This window comes from Belonocnema kinseyi, chromosome 9 (genome assembly GCF_010883055.1).
Source record: "Belonocnema kinseyi isolate 2016_QV_RU_SX_M_011 chromosome 9, B_treatae_v1, whole genome shotgun sequence".
Classification (NCBI taxonomy): domain Eukaryota; kingdom Metazoa; phylum Arthropoda; class Insecta; order Hymenoptera; family Cynipidae; genus Belonocnema; species Belonocnema kinseyi.
This window is the reverse complement of record NC_046665.1, coordinates 61,768,281-61,782,762: the sequence shown is the minus strand read 5'-3', so window position 1 is coordinate 61,782,762 and position 14,482 is coordinate 61,768,281.

Genomic DNA, 14,482 nt, shown 5'->3' with positions numbered 1-14,482 from the left:
CGTTTTGTTTACTTTTTGAAATTACTGCTACCCGAAAATTATTTAACATTTTTCAAATTTATCGGCTTAAGCTAGGATATTGAAGAGGATTCTAAAGGATTTCAGAGGATTTCAAATAGTTTCACATATTTTTAAAAACTTTCAGGAATTGTAAAGAACTCCAAACGATTACAAACATTTCAGGTAATTTAAAATAAATTTAAATGATTTAAAGGAATTAAAAAAAAGTTGAATGCGGTTTTAAAAAATTTCCTAGAATTTCAAATACGATCTATGTGGTTTCAGGGTATTTTCAAAGAGTCCAAGGGATTTTTAAGGGAATTTAATGAGCCTAGAATATACTTATGAGAATTTCAGTAACTTTAATGGTTTTTAGAGACTTCCAATAGGTATTTTAGTTAATTTGCCAGGATGTAAAAGCATTTCATAAGATTTTCAAATTTTAACAAATTTCGAAAGAAGGCTTACAAAGCTGTCAAGGAAACTGAAAAAGGTTTTCAATAATTTCCTTGAATTTCCTAAGATTTAGGAGGATTTCATAGGACCCGTAACGTTTATGGATATTTAGAAAAATTCCGAGGGATTTTGCAGGGATTTGAACGGATTACAACAGATTTCCGAGGATTATAGTAATTATAAGAAATTTTATAGGCTCTCAATAAGACATTTCAATTGATCCTTTAGTATCTCCGAGGGTTTCATAGAAATTCAATTATTTCAAGGGATTTCAAAATATTTTGAAGGAATTTAAAAAAATTGAATGTGGCTTTAAAGAATATACTAGAATTGCGGAAGATTTGGAAGGATTTTATAGGACTTGTAAAGCTTTAGAGTATTTTAAAAAACTTTAAAGGATCTTTAAGGGACCTTATCGGATTTGAACATATTTACGAGAATTTCAGTAATTTTGAATAATTTTAAAGATTCTCTATGAGGTATTTTAATTCATTCTTGAAGAGCTCAAAGGATTTCATAAAACTTCAACAATTTCGAAGAATTCAACCGGATTTTAACATTTTTCCAAAGATGACAACAGTTTCATAGAACTTTCAGGAATTTACAAAATTTGAAGGGATTTAAAAAATTGAATTTGGTTTTTATAAGTTTCCTGGAATTTCAGAACATTTTGAAGGATTTCATGCGATCTGTAAGGTATTAAGATATTTAAAAAGATCGCAGAAGATTTTTAATTAACTTTACTAAACTTTAACAGATTTCCAAAGGATTTCACTAATTTTCTATAATTTTAAAGACTTTCAATACGGTATTTTAATTCATTGTTTCGGACTGCTATGGACTTCATTAAACTTTAAAAAAGGATTTCAAAGGTTTTCGAAAGAATTACCGAATATTTTTAAGAATTTTATAGGACCTATAATGTTTAAGGGTATTTGAAAACATTATGAGAGATTTCGAAGGGACTTTAAAGGGAATTTCACAAATTTCTGAGGATTTCAGTAATTTTAAATAATTTTAAAGGTTTTCGATAAGGTATCGTAATTAATTCTTCAGGATCTTACAGGGCTTCAAAAAACTGTAAAAATTCAAAACATGCTTAAAATTTAAAAGGAATAAAATTATTTTCAAGATGTTTCAAGAATGTTAATAATTTAAATGGATTAAAAAAAATTGAATGCGGTTTTGAAGAATTTCCTCAAATTTCTGAAGATTTGGAAGGATTTTATATGACCTATAAGGTTTTAGGATATTTTACAAGATTCCTAGGGACTTCAAAGAGACTTTAACGGATTTTAAAAGATTTCAAAGAATAACTAAACTTTCGAAGAATTTTCAAAAATTGTATTAATTTAGAGGTATTTAAAAATATGTAAGGTGGTGTTAAAGAACTTTTTAAAATTAGGAAGATTTAGAAGGATTTGCTATGACCTATAAGGTTTCAGGATATTTTAAGAAATTCCAAGAGATTTTGAACAGACTTTAATGGAATTCAAGAGATTTCAAAGAATTACACCAATTTTGAAGAATTTTAATGAATAAGAGGTATTTAGATAAATATGGTGTCGTTTGAAAGAATTTCCTGGAATTACGGAAGATTTAGACGAATGTTATGGGACTTAATAGATTTTAGGATCTTTTGAAAGATTTCAAAGGATTATTCCGGGATTTCAAGGTATTTCAAAAGATTTCAAAGGATTGCCAGAATTTTAAAGATTTTTATTAATTTGAAGATATTTAGAAAAATTGAATGTAGTTTTAGCGAATTGCCTAGAATCCCAGGAGATTAGGTATTTTTAAGGACCTATAAAGTTTTAAGATATTTTAAAATATTTTGAGAAATTTTTCAGGGCCTCGAACGGATGTTAACAGATTTTCAAAAATTTCAGTAATTTCAAAGAATTTCTTAGCCTCTCAATAAAGTATTTTAATCTATTTTCCAAGATCTCAAAGGATTTATAGGGCCTCAAATATTTTAAAGGATTTCAATTAGTTTTAAGATTTTTACGGGATTTCAAGGGATTTTATCAAACTTTAAGACATTCCTCAGAGCTCTAAAAAGTTTCAAGGTATTTTAAAAAATTTCAAATGATTCAAAACATTTGAGGGTATCCTGAAGGACAACCAGGACGTTTACTTCTTTAAATTTTAATGATGTCTGACTGCTTGGTAATTCAGGTATCTCGGGTAGTAAGTAACTAAATAGCATTTTATAAAAACTAGCTGAAAAATATTCGGGAAAATTACATAACATAGATGGGGGAATGAGTCTAAACCACTTTGTTAAGACTTGTTACATGGAGTTGGGAAAGGTAAAAAAATTGTCAAAAAATGTGTTACGTAATTTTTATATGGCCACTTATATATTTCACCTAAATTTTCAGTTCATAATTCAGTACGATGAAAAAAACAGAGAGAAAACAAGTTTGAATGGGTAAACTGATAAGAACTAAGTACTATAAACATGAATGATTTTTGATTTTTTGAAGTAAGCTGCGACCTCTTTCAATGATTTGCACCTACGTTCTTTCGCCAGGAGCTTGGAATTCCATTTCACCTGTTCATTATACCATATTCATCAAACATCTTCGTAGGAAGATATGAATCTAGTTGTAATTTTCTATGTGTAATTATGTAGTTGTCAACTGCTTCCCCATTGCGCACTGCTTGGATCCACTTTTGGATCAAAGTTTGTTACCTTGGGGTTTAGTTTGACATTAACATAATTTTGAATAAGCACAGAGTAGGAAGTAATAATAACAAGAGACACTAAAAGCTCGTTGAGTATTATACGAGGATATAACGACGTTAATATCCAAAGCCAAACATGCACTGGCTTATCTCTGAGGTTTAACAAATGCCACAGAAACAAAAGCGGTTCGATCAGCGAATTTTCAGTCGAATAAATTTAGATAAAACAGTTAAAACAGATCAAACCAATAAACAATCCAAACAAATAATCAGTTAAAGATTCATCACCTTAGAATTGGGAATGATTAATTATTTCACGTTCGGACAGTTTAACCTATGTACATATTATAATGCTTAAAATAATGGTTTAAATGTGTACTTCGGTTATGATCTGGGCATGAATCGTGCGCATTATCAGAGAAAATAAAAATGTCTTCAAGTTCTTCTTTCGGTATCTCTGTTGAAAAGGGAATTTTTGTAATGTTCAAACTGATTATGACCAAGAGGTAGATCTTCGTAACACCCTCGCCACCAAAACAGATTGAAGATCAGAGGTCGATGATTTTCACTTACTCGAATATCACTGAGAACACTCAAAAAAAGTCCCCAAAAAAGCCCTTGAAGTCATATCTATTTTCTCTAACTATGCGTCTGATTCATCTGCAGATCATAACCAAAGTATAGATTTTGATCTCAGTATAACCTGTACATAGGCTCACTGACCCAAAGTAAATTAATGAATAATTTCCACACTTTACTTTATTATTCTTTAACTAAATATTTGTCTGGATCGCTTATTCATTTTAGTTTCGAAGTTTTAGCAGTTGCTAAACGATTTGCTTTTGCTTTTAATATCCACGTGCTTATATCCTCGTGTAATTCTGAACGACATCTTGCTACATCTTGTCAATATCACTGCCTACTCTTTATGCTTTTTCAAAATTATGCTAACTTCGCATTAAATCCCAAGATAATAAAATATGATTTAAAAGTATCGAAGCGTTGCGCAATGGAAAAAAGTTGAAAATTACATAACTAGACTTTAAAAATTACATCTAGATTCACATCTTCATAAGTCATCTTCATAAGTCAGGGATCAATGATGAAATATGAGAAGAAAGAGGTCAAAGATATGGTTTTAATGGTCAAATGTGAAAGATAAGAGGTCAAAGTTCAGGGGGCAATTTTCAAATATGAGAAGTTGGAGGTCAAACTTTAGTGGACAATGATCAAATATATGATGTAAGAAGCTAAAGGCCAGGTGTAAATGGTCAAAAATAATTATATAAATAAGAGTCTATGGTCAAATATGATAGTCAGAGGATATAGATATTTGAAGAATCACGTGAATTGTGTAGAAATGAATGAAAATTGTCTTCAAAATTGTGTATTTTGGGAACATACTAATATAATTTTAAAAATGCAGAGAATACAAGGAATTCAGAGAATTGATGGAATGCAGAGAATTCAGGGAATGCAGAGAATTTATTGACTGATGGTAATTCACAAAATTGAAGGTAATTCAGTTATTTCAGGAAATTCAGAGAATTAAGAAAATTCAGAGAAATTAAGGAATTCAGAAAATGCAGAGTTCCGGAAGTCCAGTGAATGTAGAGAATTCAAATAATACAGATAATGCAGAGAATTCCGAAAATACAGTGAATTCAGGGATTTCAGGTAATTCTGAGAATTTTGCCTAATCACAGCATTCACATAATTCAGACAAATTCAGACAAATTAGGAAATTTACTGAATTCAAAGAATTTAGATAATTCGAAAAATTGAGACAGTTTAAAGAGTTCAGGTACTTTAGAGAATTCAGGGAATACGTAGAATACAAGGAATTCATAGAATTCAAATAATTTAGAGAATCGAGAGGGTTCAGGGAATTAATTGAATTCAGAGAATTCTGGAAATGCAGAGGATTATGGGAATTTAGATCTAATGAATTCCGAGAATTTAGGAAATGCAGAGAATTTAAGGAATTTAGACAATGTGGAGAATTTTAAAAATCCAGAGAATTTAGAGAATTCAGGTAATTCAGAGATTCACATAATTCACAGAATTCCGTTAAATAACAGAATGCAGATAATTAAGAAAACTCAGAGAATTTAGGGAATTCAGAGAATTCAAGAAAATCATAGAGTTCAAGTAATTCAGATAATTCGAGGAATTAAGAGAATTCAGGAAATTAAGACACTTCACGTAATTTAGAGAATTCAGGGAATTCAGTGAATTCATATAATTCAGGGAATTCAAAGGGTTCAGGGAATTCAGAGATTTCAGGGGATTCCATGAATTCTTAGAATCCTAGGAATTCAGAGGATTATGTGAATTCAGATCCTATCAATTCAAAGAATTTAGAAAATGCAGGGTGTTCAAGGAATTTAGAGAATTCAGAAAATGCTGAAAATTCAAGGAGTTCATAGAATTCAGGAAATACCGGGGATTTAAGGTAATTCCGAGAATGTAGGTAATTCGTGTAATTTAAAGAATTAAACAAATTTGGGAAAATTCAGAGAATGCCGAGAATTAAGAAAATCCAGAGAATTGAGGAAATTTAAGTAATTCAGAGAATTCCGTTCAATCGCAGAACTCATGTATTTAGAAGAACTTAGGGCATTCGCAGAATTTAAGGAATTTAGATAGTTCAAGGAATTTAGTGAATTTAGGGAATTCATCGAATTCAGGATTTACTTAATTACTCGCGAACTAGGGTAGGGCAGGGAAAGAGTCACGTTCAGTCCGGTTGAAGTTGATCAAACGAAGTAACACATCAGCTTCTAACGACTAAATCGAAGCAATCTATATCAAACGTCTTCGAGTCGATCCAACAAGCACTTTGTACCAAAAAAGGTTTAGGTTGTTTAGGAAAATTAGACAAGATGTAGCCACCGGAAGCTACGACCACGATTGTTCATCAAAGATCGATCCCGACGCAACCGGAAGTCATACATCTTCCGACTCGTCACTTCCCACAACACGACAAGACGAGCGATTCGGGAAAATAACTTAACAAAACCGAAAGAGAAGGAAACACAGATTTTATTGATAGATCTAAAAGACTTGAATGGTCAGCAGAAATACTGACTTCAAATCTAATACTAGTTAAATAGTCTGGAACTGCATACTTGATTCACATAAACTGGTTCAAGAGATGGGAATGACTACGCTCATCCGAACCGTGGTTGACACTAAGCTCCCAGGAAAAAGGGTCCGAGTCTGATCAACAAAGAGACATTAAGATACTACCTGAGTGCCGATTCCAACGAAAGTGGTACTGCCTGAAATTGAAAACAGAGACAAACTTTCAAAAAGAATAAGCATTGGGTGAAAACCATTCTTTCAACAATGAAACCCGAATGTTACTCAAAAAAACAACAAGACATTAAATCAATTATTAAGATCCCGCCCACCTCGTTCGGCAAAAGAAACAAATTCCACGTATGCATGTTAGAGTTTAGTGCCGCCCGCGGTGGCGCGCACAATAAATTTCCGTGCGTAAATAAGAAATTCAGTCCAGCCCGCCATGGACCACAATTGGCCGCATTGTGGCAGCGCTTAACTGGTGACCAAAACAATGTGACAATGGAACAATTGTACATCCCAAAAGATGTTTCAGCAGAGGCAGATCGCACAATTCCACCCTGTTCGGGATCAAGACTGGTCCCACGTCCATACGGTGCATGAAAGTACCAATCGATTGGGTAAAAAACGGCTGGGATTGACATAGTGGAATTCCTTATCCGAAAATGTTGCTCCGAGAATTCGTTCTTAGCACAGAAAAACAAACTAAGAAATTCGCTTCGGGAGTGAGGCGCTGTTCCGCGAGTCCAAAACGCTATAAAGCTGACTTAGAAAAGAGTTTAGAGCGCAACCAACGCGCAATCACTCTTGTGACACGAGTCGATAAAGAGAAATTGCTGATCGTAGTAAGGTTGCATTCTGTGTGACGATCCGAAATAGATAGCTGCATAAATTCCTTATAATTTGATTGCAGAAGGTTAGTGGGAAAAGCTTCATCATGAAAATGAAAAAAGCTTTCCAATAAGCTTCACTCTGCGAAAGCTATTCGGGGACATTCTATTAAAGGCTTTACTAAGTTCAAGCTCAAAGATCCATTTCTCGAGTGGCGCGATCAGCTGGATTTTTAATAAGTGGGGACGTGACGTCAAAATGTGATAGAGAGCCCACTGGACCTCCGAAATCCGACTGTCCACATAAATCGGTCAGCGGAAAGAGTCAACTGCATGAATCAAAACGGGAACGCGTTATCAGTCCAACCAAGCATAGGTGACTGCAAGAGCACCATAAGAAATTCAAATCGAAGAGTAACCTCGACAAGTGACAATGATGGGCGAGAATCAAGATGAAGGGATCACGAGTTTACCAGCAATCTCGATTGGTTTAGATTCAACCGCGTTGATGGAAACATTGATGGCCTGTCGTGAAAAATTAAAGGGGGGGGGGGCTAGTTCTCAGGATAAAGAATTAGTCTCAGAGCCAGGGTCGAGGAGGGATCTAGTTCGAAGTTTGTGTCCATTTGAGGTCTTTAACGCGGCTTGTGATGTAGCAGTCAGAACTTGTCAGAAAGCAGAAATAAACCAAACCGTCAGATTACGAATCCAAACTAACTTTCTCACTGTTTAAAAGGCTCGACTCCTCAGTTGAAGGCCTTTCACGAGTGATGTTATTATGAAGTGTTTCATGATGCTGCTTATCGCATAGACGACAACGAATCCTTTGGAAAATGATCGATGTTGTGGTTTTGGGTTATAAATGGCAAAAGATGGATTGACAGATGTAATTAGGAACCGAGAAGTAAATTTTGAGCCAGGCTAGGTGTTCTATCTTGAGGCGATGGACCTGCCCCAAGATTCACTCAATGACGGATAGAACGCTTTGGTAGTCTACAGAGCTGGAATTCGCTGTTACAGGAACACTGGAGTTTCAGAAATGTGAAAAAATGGTTCTTTATATGTGTGATCGAAGTTATGAAGGACAATTGGCTCTTGAAAAAGACTATAGCGGTCAATATAAGATGTGCTCATGAATCTCCATGACTTCGTAATGCTTGCTGATCTACAACCAATCTTATTGAAAAAATAGATCCCCACAAGGGGTCTCGTCTTGCGAACATTGAACAACAGAAAATGAGAAGGCAAGGAAGAGAATAATGGACTCTCATGCAATGCGAAGACCCGCATGGAGAAGAATAGATACCAAATAAAGATGATCTACATATTACTAGTCAGTATCTTAGTGATTTAACTATGGGCCAGAAATCCAGATAGGGTAAACAGGGGCTCCACCGACACCTTAAGAAAAAAACCGTAGAAAAAGAAGAATATTAATTTATATGCCTGATGTCCGGCAACGAAGATGAATCCATCTGAAAGGGCAGATTTTCTCCGTTTTCAGAGAGTACCCAGTAATACAATTATTCCTTATTAAACTATTGTTATATTTATTTTTAATTAATATATTCAAATTCAGCGAGCGACACCCTACATTCAGTAAATGACACCGATATTGATTTTGAATTCAAAAGAAATTAGAAAGGTATTTTTGAGAACTATTAGGCAAGTTAGATTCTTTAAATAAAAAGGAACACCATTTGTATAATTAAGGGTGCTTTTATAGCACAAGTCCGATAACTTGCCGTCCGATAAGTGTACACTCCCCTTAAAACGTCATCACAAGTACAGCACGCACACCAATTGTGGTTCTCCCACTACATGTGCTATTTTGCTCATGATTTGCGCCCATTATTCACGCATGCGCGCGCCTAATATCGTGCTACTACAGAGGACATCCGATAAGTCCGAAATTCCTGGAATTATCCGCCCCTACAGCCCCTACAGCCAGGAAAAATTCAATTAAAAAAATTTGTAATTCATAGCTCCATCTAGTCTGAAAAGACGTTAAGAAATTCGTTTATTCTCTGATGATAATACAGATACCTTGAAAAATTTTACTTGTATCACCTGGCATAATAATGCGTGTATTTCCGAAAAAGGGTTCTTCTCGCGATTTCTCTATCAGCCTAATAGGAAATCACCCAATCGGCACTCGGAAGTTCTATGGTTCATTTCCCAGTGGAGCAAAAGTAGATCTTTTTCAGGAAAAATGTAATTAAATTTTTGTAATTGCTCCATCTAGTCTGAAAAGACGTTTAAAAATTCCGTTATTCACTGATGATAATACGGATTCCTTGAATTGATGCCTTTTAAATAACATTTCTATGAAAGGATAAGAGTTTGTTTCTAGTAGATATGGATCATTCTTTTTGAAAGTTATGAAATTGTCTTTGATATGAGGATAAATAAAGGACGCGTTAGATAAGAGAAGTTTAAGGAGAAAGGGAAACAGCCGTGCGCGGGAAAATAAGTTAATAAGTGAATCGAAAGATTACTACTGTGGACGAAATACGTGCGCAGGAAAGATAGGAGTTTCGCGAACTATCCGCGGCCTTCTGGAACTGACTGCAGCATTATTGCCTAAGTTTTGCTTCTAGCTTCTGTTACGTATCTTTCTATCGCTCGCACTCACCCCCTGCACACCCCTTCGCCCTATCTCGATTTTCCGTCTGTCCTCGATGACCAAACTTTCTTCGTTTATTGGCATATGTCGGCCGCGGCCCGCATTACAAAGATAAATCTTTGAAGATCCCAAACGTATCGTAACCACATGTTCGTTTCTCTTCCCCGCACTGCGCTTATCTTATCTGTTAGGATTTCAAAATCCCGATTTAACAATGATATATACGGGCCATTTCGGCAAAAATCTGCATGGAAAGGACTGAGGGAAGAGATTTCAATGAAACAATTTATCATCGTATAGTCGTATACAAAACCTAAGATCCGCCATAAACTTCCGGACCCTCGCAGAAACGGAATACCGTTTACTGTTTCATTTTATTACAGTCTTTCGTATTTTAGAATATTCTGATTTTTAATGACGCTATTTTTCAAGTCATTTGTAATGGAGGGTTTAATTTAGTTCTGCAATCTGCTATTCACTAAGGGTGGCAATTGGCCGGGAATTCACCGGGACTTTTAATGATTGGAGAAAAACCGCGAAATTTTCAGAAATTTATTTGAAACCCCGGGAATTTACTTCTAATCGCAGTAAAATTCAAGCTTTCAATATTTACCTAATTTTTTTAATTAAGAAAATTGATTTCTCCTTTACCTACAGTCGCAGGGCTTATGATCCTACTTATTAGGTAACACATTTATTTACAGTCAAACTCGAAAAAAGTCGCAGTTTTGGGGCTAAGCATGAACCTGACCTCACCTGAACGACTCCAAACATAAACAGGCTATTGTATTGTTATACCAGTACCTGACGAGTGTAAGTGAGATCCGCACACTTCGCGCAGCTCCTGTAGTCGCGGCACGGCGTCCATTCGCGGAATGACTATCTCCAAGAACGCTATGTCCGAGTTTGACTGTACTTGTTTACGGTTTATAATTATTTTAGTTTACTCTAATTAACTTTTTTTATTATTGTTCAAGAGGACTAATTTCTTAAAATTATAATTCGAATTTAGAAGAAAAGTATTTTAAAAAATCTATGTTCCAAGTCAGAATTCAATTCTTTAAAGTATTCGGAAATTTTTAATCAATGGTAATTGTATGACTTTGGGAAGATTCTATTTTGAATACCTTTTTGGGGGGAATTTTACATTTTCTTGAGTTTTACTGTTCTTGATTTTTCACCCATTTCGAGATTTCCCATTTCAGATTTATTTCGTATACCAACTAACATATTTTTTCTGAGAGCACAAATAATTTAATTAATTTTAGCATTTTTATTTTCATCGTACTGAAAATCTATTAAAACAATTATAAAACCGACCTTATTTCTAAAAATTTTCTTTGGCAATAAACGGATTTTAAAAACGTATTTTTGTGACTTAAATAATAATATAGAATTTCCTGTATTCAAAAAATGGCATTTCAAGGAAAAAATTATGTTTTTCATAGAAAAAAGTCAATGTGGTTTCTAAAATATAAAAAGTAACCATTCAAAAGTTAATGGAATCAATTGAAATATTAAGCTATGAGTTGTCCGAAGTTTTTAACATTAAAAAAGGAGTTTCAGTTAATTAGATTGAAATCGAGATAAGCGATAAGGCCTGAAGGCCCACGAAAATTCTCAGTAAATTAGTATTTATAAATTGAGGCCAAATAACAAAAAGCTATTTAGTCTATTTTTTAAAAACATAATTAAAAGAGTAGAAAAACTCTCAGGGAAGGTCATTTTTACGAAAAAATTTATATTCTTTAAGGCCATGTGATGAGTGAGTCACTTGACCAGAATCCTACCTGATAGTATCACTTTTTTTATTTCCTTACTTATATTCACACGAAGTGCCACATCGAGTTGAAAATTTGGGATACTAAACCAGAAGCACTAAGAATTGTCGCTGTGGTCCTAAATTTGTATAATTATGGGAAATTTTTTTGTTGTAAATAATTTTTATTTCTTTTTTCGTCATTATTAAAATTTAGGACCAGGCCCACCTTTCTTAGTGCTTCTTCCTTATTATACCTCATTTTCAACTCGATGTGGCGCTTCGTGTGAAAATAAGTTGGGAAATAAGAAAGTGGCGGTAAGGTAAGAATCTGGTCACGTGAACCACTCGTCACATGGCCTTAAGTAATTATAGCTACACAAAAAGCGCCATATTAGCGGCACCACGTCATTGAAAAAAGTTTTGCCTTTTTCTGTGTTTGGGTAAACCTAACGATTTCCCGCTGGGAATGGAACCACAGAACTTCCGATGGTCAGTCGGGTTTTTTCCCTTAGGTTACTAAAGAAATCGAAAGAAGAATCCGTTTCAGAAATTCACGCTACTTTTGCCAGGTGTTAAAAGTCAAATTTTCAGATGCAATTTGTATTATTATCAGAGAATAACAGAAATTCTTAACGTATTTTCAGACCAGGTGGAGCTATAAAATAAACATTTTTTGCATTAAATTTTTTCTGTAAGAGAGATTTTCTCCTTTGCTCCGCTGGGAATCGAAACACAAATTTTCCCAATTTCTAGTTGGACTATTTTCCTTTAAGCTGCTAGAGAGATCGAAAGAAGAATCTTTTTTATGAATACAAACATTATTTTTTCAAATTTTAAGAGTCAAATAATGCGCGCAATCTTTAAAAAGGTTTCTTCTTTCGATCTCTTTAGAGTAGCTTAAGGAAGTTCGATAAGGAGGTTCGATTCCCAGCGGAGCGATTCAGACATCTAGTCTGAATAAACGTTAAGAATTTCTGTCTTTCTATTATGATAATACATATTCCGTGAAGAATTATTCATTCTAATTTTATCCAAAAAATCTGCCCTTACCGAGTCTTTCTACTCTTTAGAATATTTATACAGAAACCTAGACAAAATGGCTTCCCCGCTATGCCTCAGTTTATGAATTCTGATTTGCCGACGACTTCCTGAGGTATCAGGTGAACTACTAAAATTCATGTTTCAGTCAAAAAGTGCTTAAAATAAAAAAAGTGTAGCAACTTTCAGAAAAAAATTTTTTTTGAGTTAAATGTTTGGCAATATATATTTTCTGTACTAAAGAAATAAGTAGCCAAAGTTTAAAAAAATCTGTGATATAATAGTCCGGTTTCTCTGTTTCCGTCGCGGAATCGATCAGTAATAAACTTTGATTCAAAAATTTTCGAATTGGAGCAAAAGAAAGACATCTGGCCCTCTCTTTGTGAATAAAATCAGACCAAAAAGAGTCCAACCAAGAGTTAAGATGTTGTGGAAGCCACAAGCTTCTTCCAGCGATCCTCCCACTTTCTGAAGAACTTCTTAAAGTCACCTTTCGGAGTAGCTAACAGCTGCTTCGTCGCATTCTGTTGTATTCCGTCTACGCTTTAAAATCGTTTGCCTTCAACAAAATAATTTTCGAGAATTTTGTTACCATGGGAAATTTTTTAAATAGCCGAAATTCAGAGGGAGATCAGGACTATCTGGTTGTTGCCGAAGTTGTGCAGTGCCGTGTTACACCAGAATTTCTGAATAAACTACGATGAATGGGCAGCTGCATTGTCGTGAAAGACCCAGTGGCCACTTTTCCACAAATCAGGCTATTTTCAAATCATTGTTTTTCTTACCATTGTTTTTGGAATTCCAAAGTAATTCTCTCACAGTAAACCCCAGGAATAAATTTTATCTTTCAAAAAGATAAAAACGTTGCATCACGTTTATCTAACGAAAGATAAAATTTGTCTAAAAAAAAGATCAAGTTTATCTGACGTAAATGTTTTTTTGACATAAGTTATATGTCAGACGGCTGCGTCAATTTTCACAGAAAAAATGTCCTTCATAAATTTCAAAATCCTCGCGGTATTCAATTTTAAATATGCTTACTTTATTTCACTAATTTTTAACCCAAAAATCACTCACCTACACTTGCTGAATACACAGTCTACACTTTGGTTAGTTTATACCAAATAGTGTTTGTTTACAATTGAGATGAACTTTATCTTTTTTTCAGATAAATTTTATTTTTCGTTAAATAAATGTGATGCAACGTTTTTATCTTTTCGAAAGATACAATTTATTCCTGGGGTTTACTGTGCCATCTCCCTCAATGTGAAACGACTATTTCCTTTAATTAAAACTGAAGTACGACCACTTTTAAAAAGAATAATCTCCATTAACTCTCCTAATTATAACGGTAGTTTTTGAACATAAATAAACAAGTTTTTGACCAAATTTAAATCACTCTCTTCCTACAGTGCTTAACGAAGTACAAAGTTAAAGAATAAATTTAAATACTTTGCACGCATACGATATACATAAAAAACAAATTATAAAAGATAAGAGAAAATCTACACTTATGTAGTTGAATAGAATATGGCACCCACAAGTTTGCAATCTGTGTGGAACTATATAATCTTCATATTGTATCATGTAAATGGCTGCCGTCTTTAAGGTAGTATTAAAACAAAATATTTAAATAACAGATTTAAATAAAAGATAAAAGCTAAAAGGGTGTTTTCCCTTAATTGTTCTGCAGTCCCTTTCACTCCTCTTCATTAATTCACCTCGTGTCTCCCTTTCGGAGTAAATTGCGGTACATTCCATAATATGTTAACGAGACCCGAATGCATTAGAAGAGCAAAATATCAGACCTTTTTTTAGAGTGTTTTCTCGTTGAAAGAGGCTTTTAACTGCTTTTGATAATGTCGAAAAACATACAGAAATGTCGAAAGTGCTTGGAAGGTAAGCTTTTTCAAAGTATGTTTATCGCGCTCCTGTCGTTATAAATTGATAATACATTTATCTGCTGTATTACATATTCCAAAATTAATTACT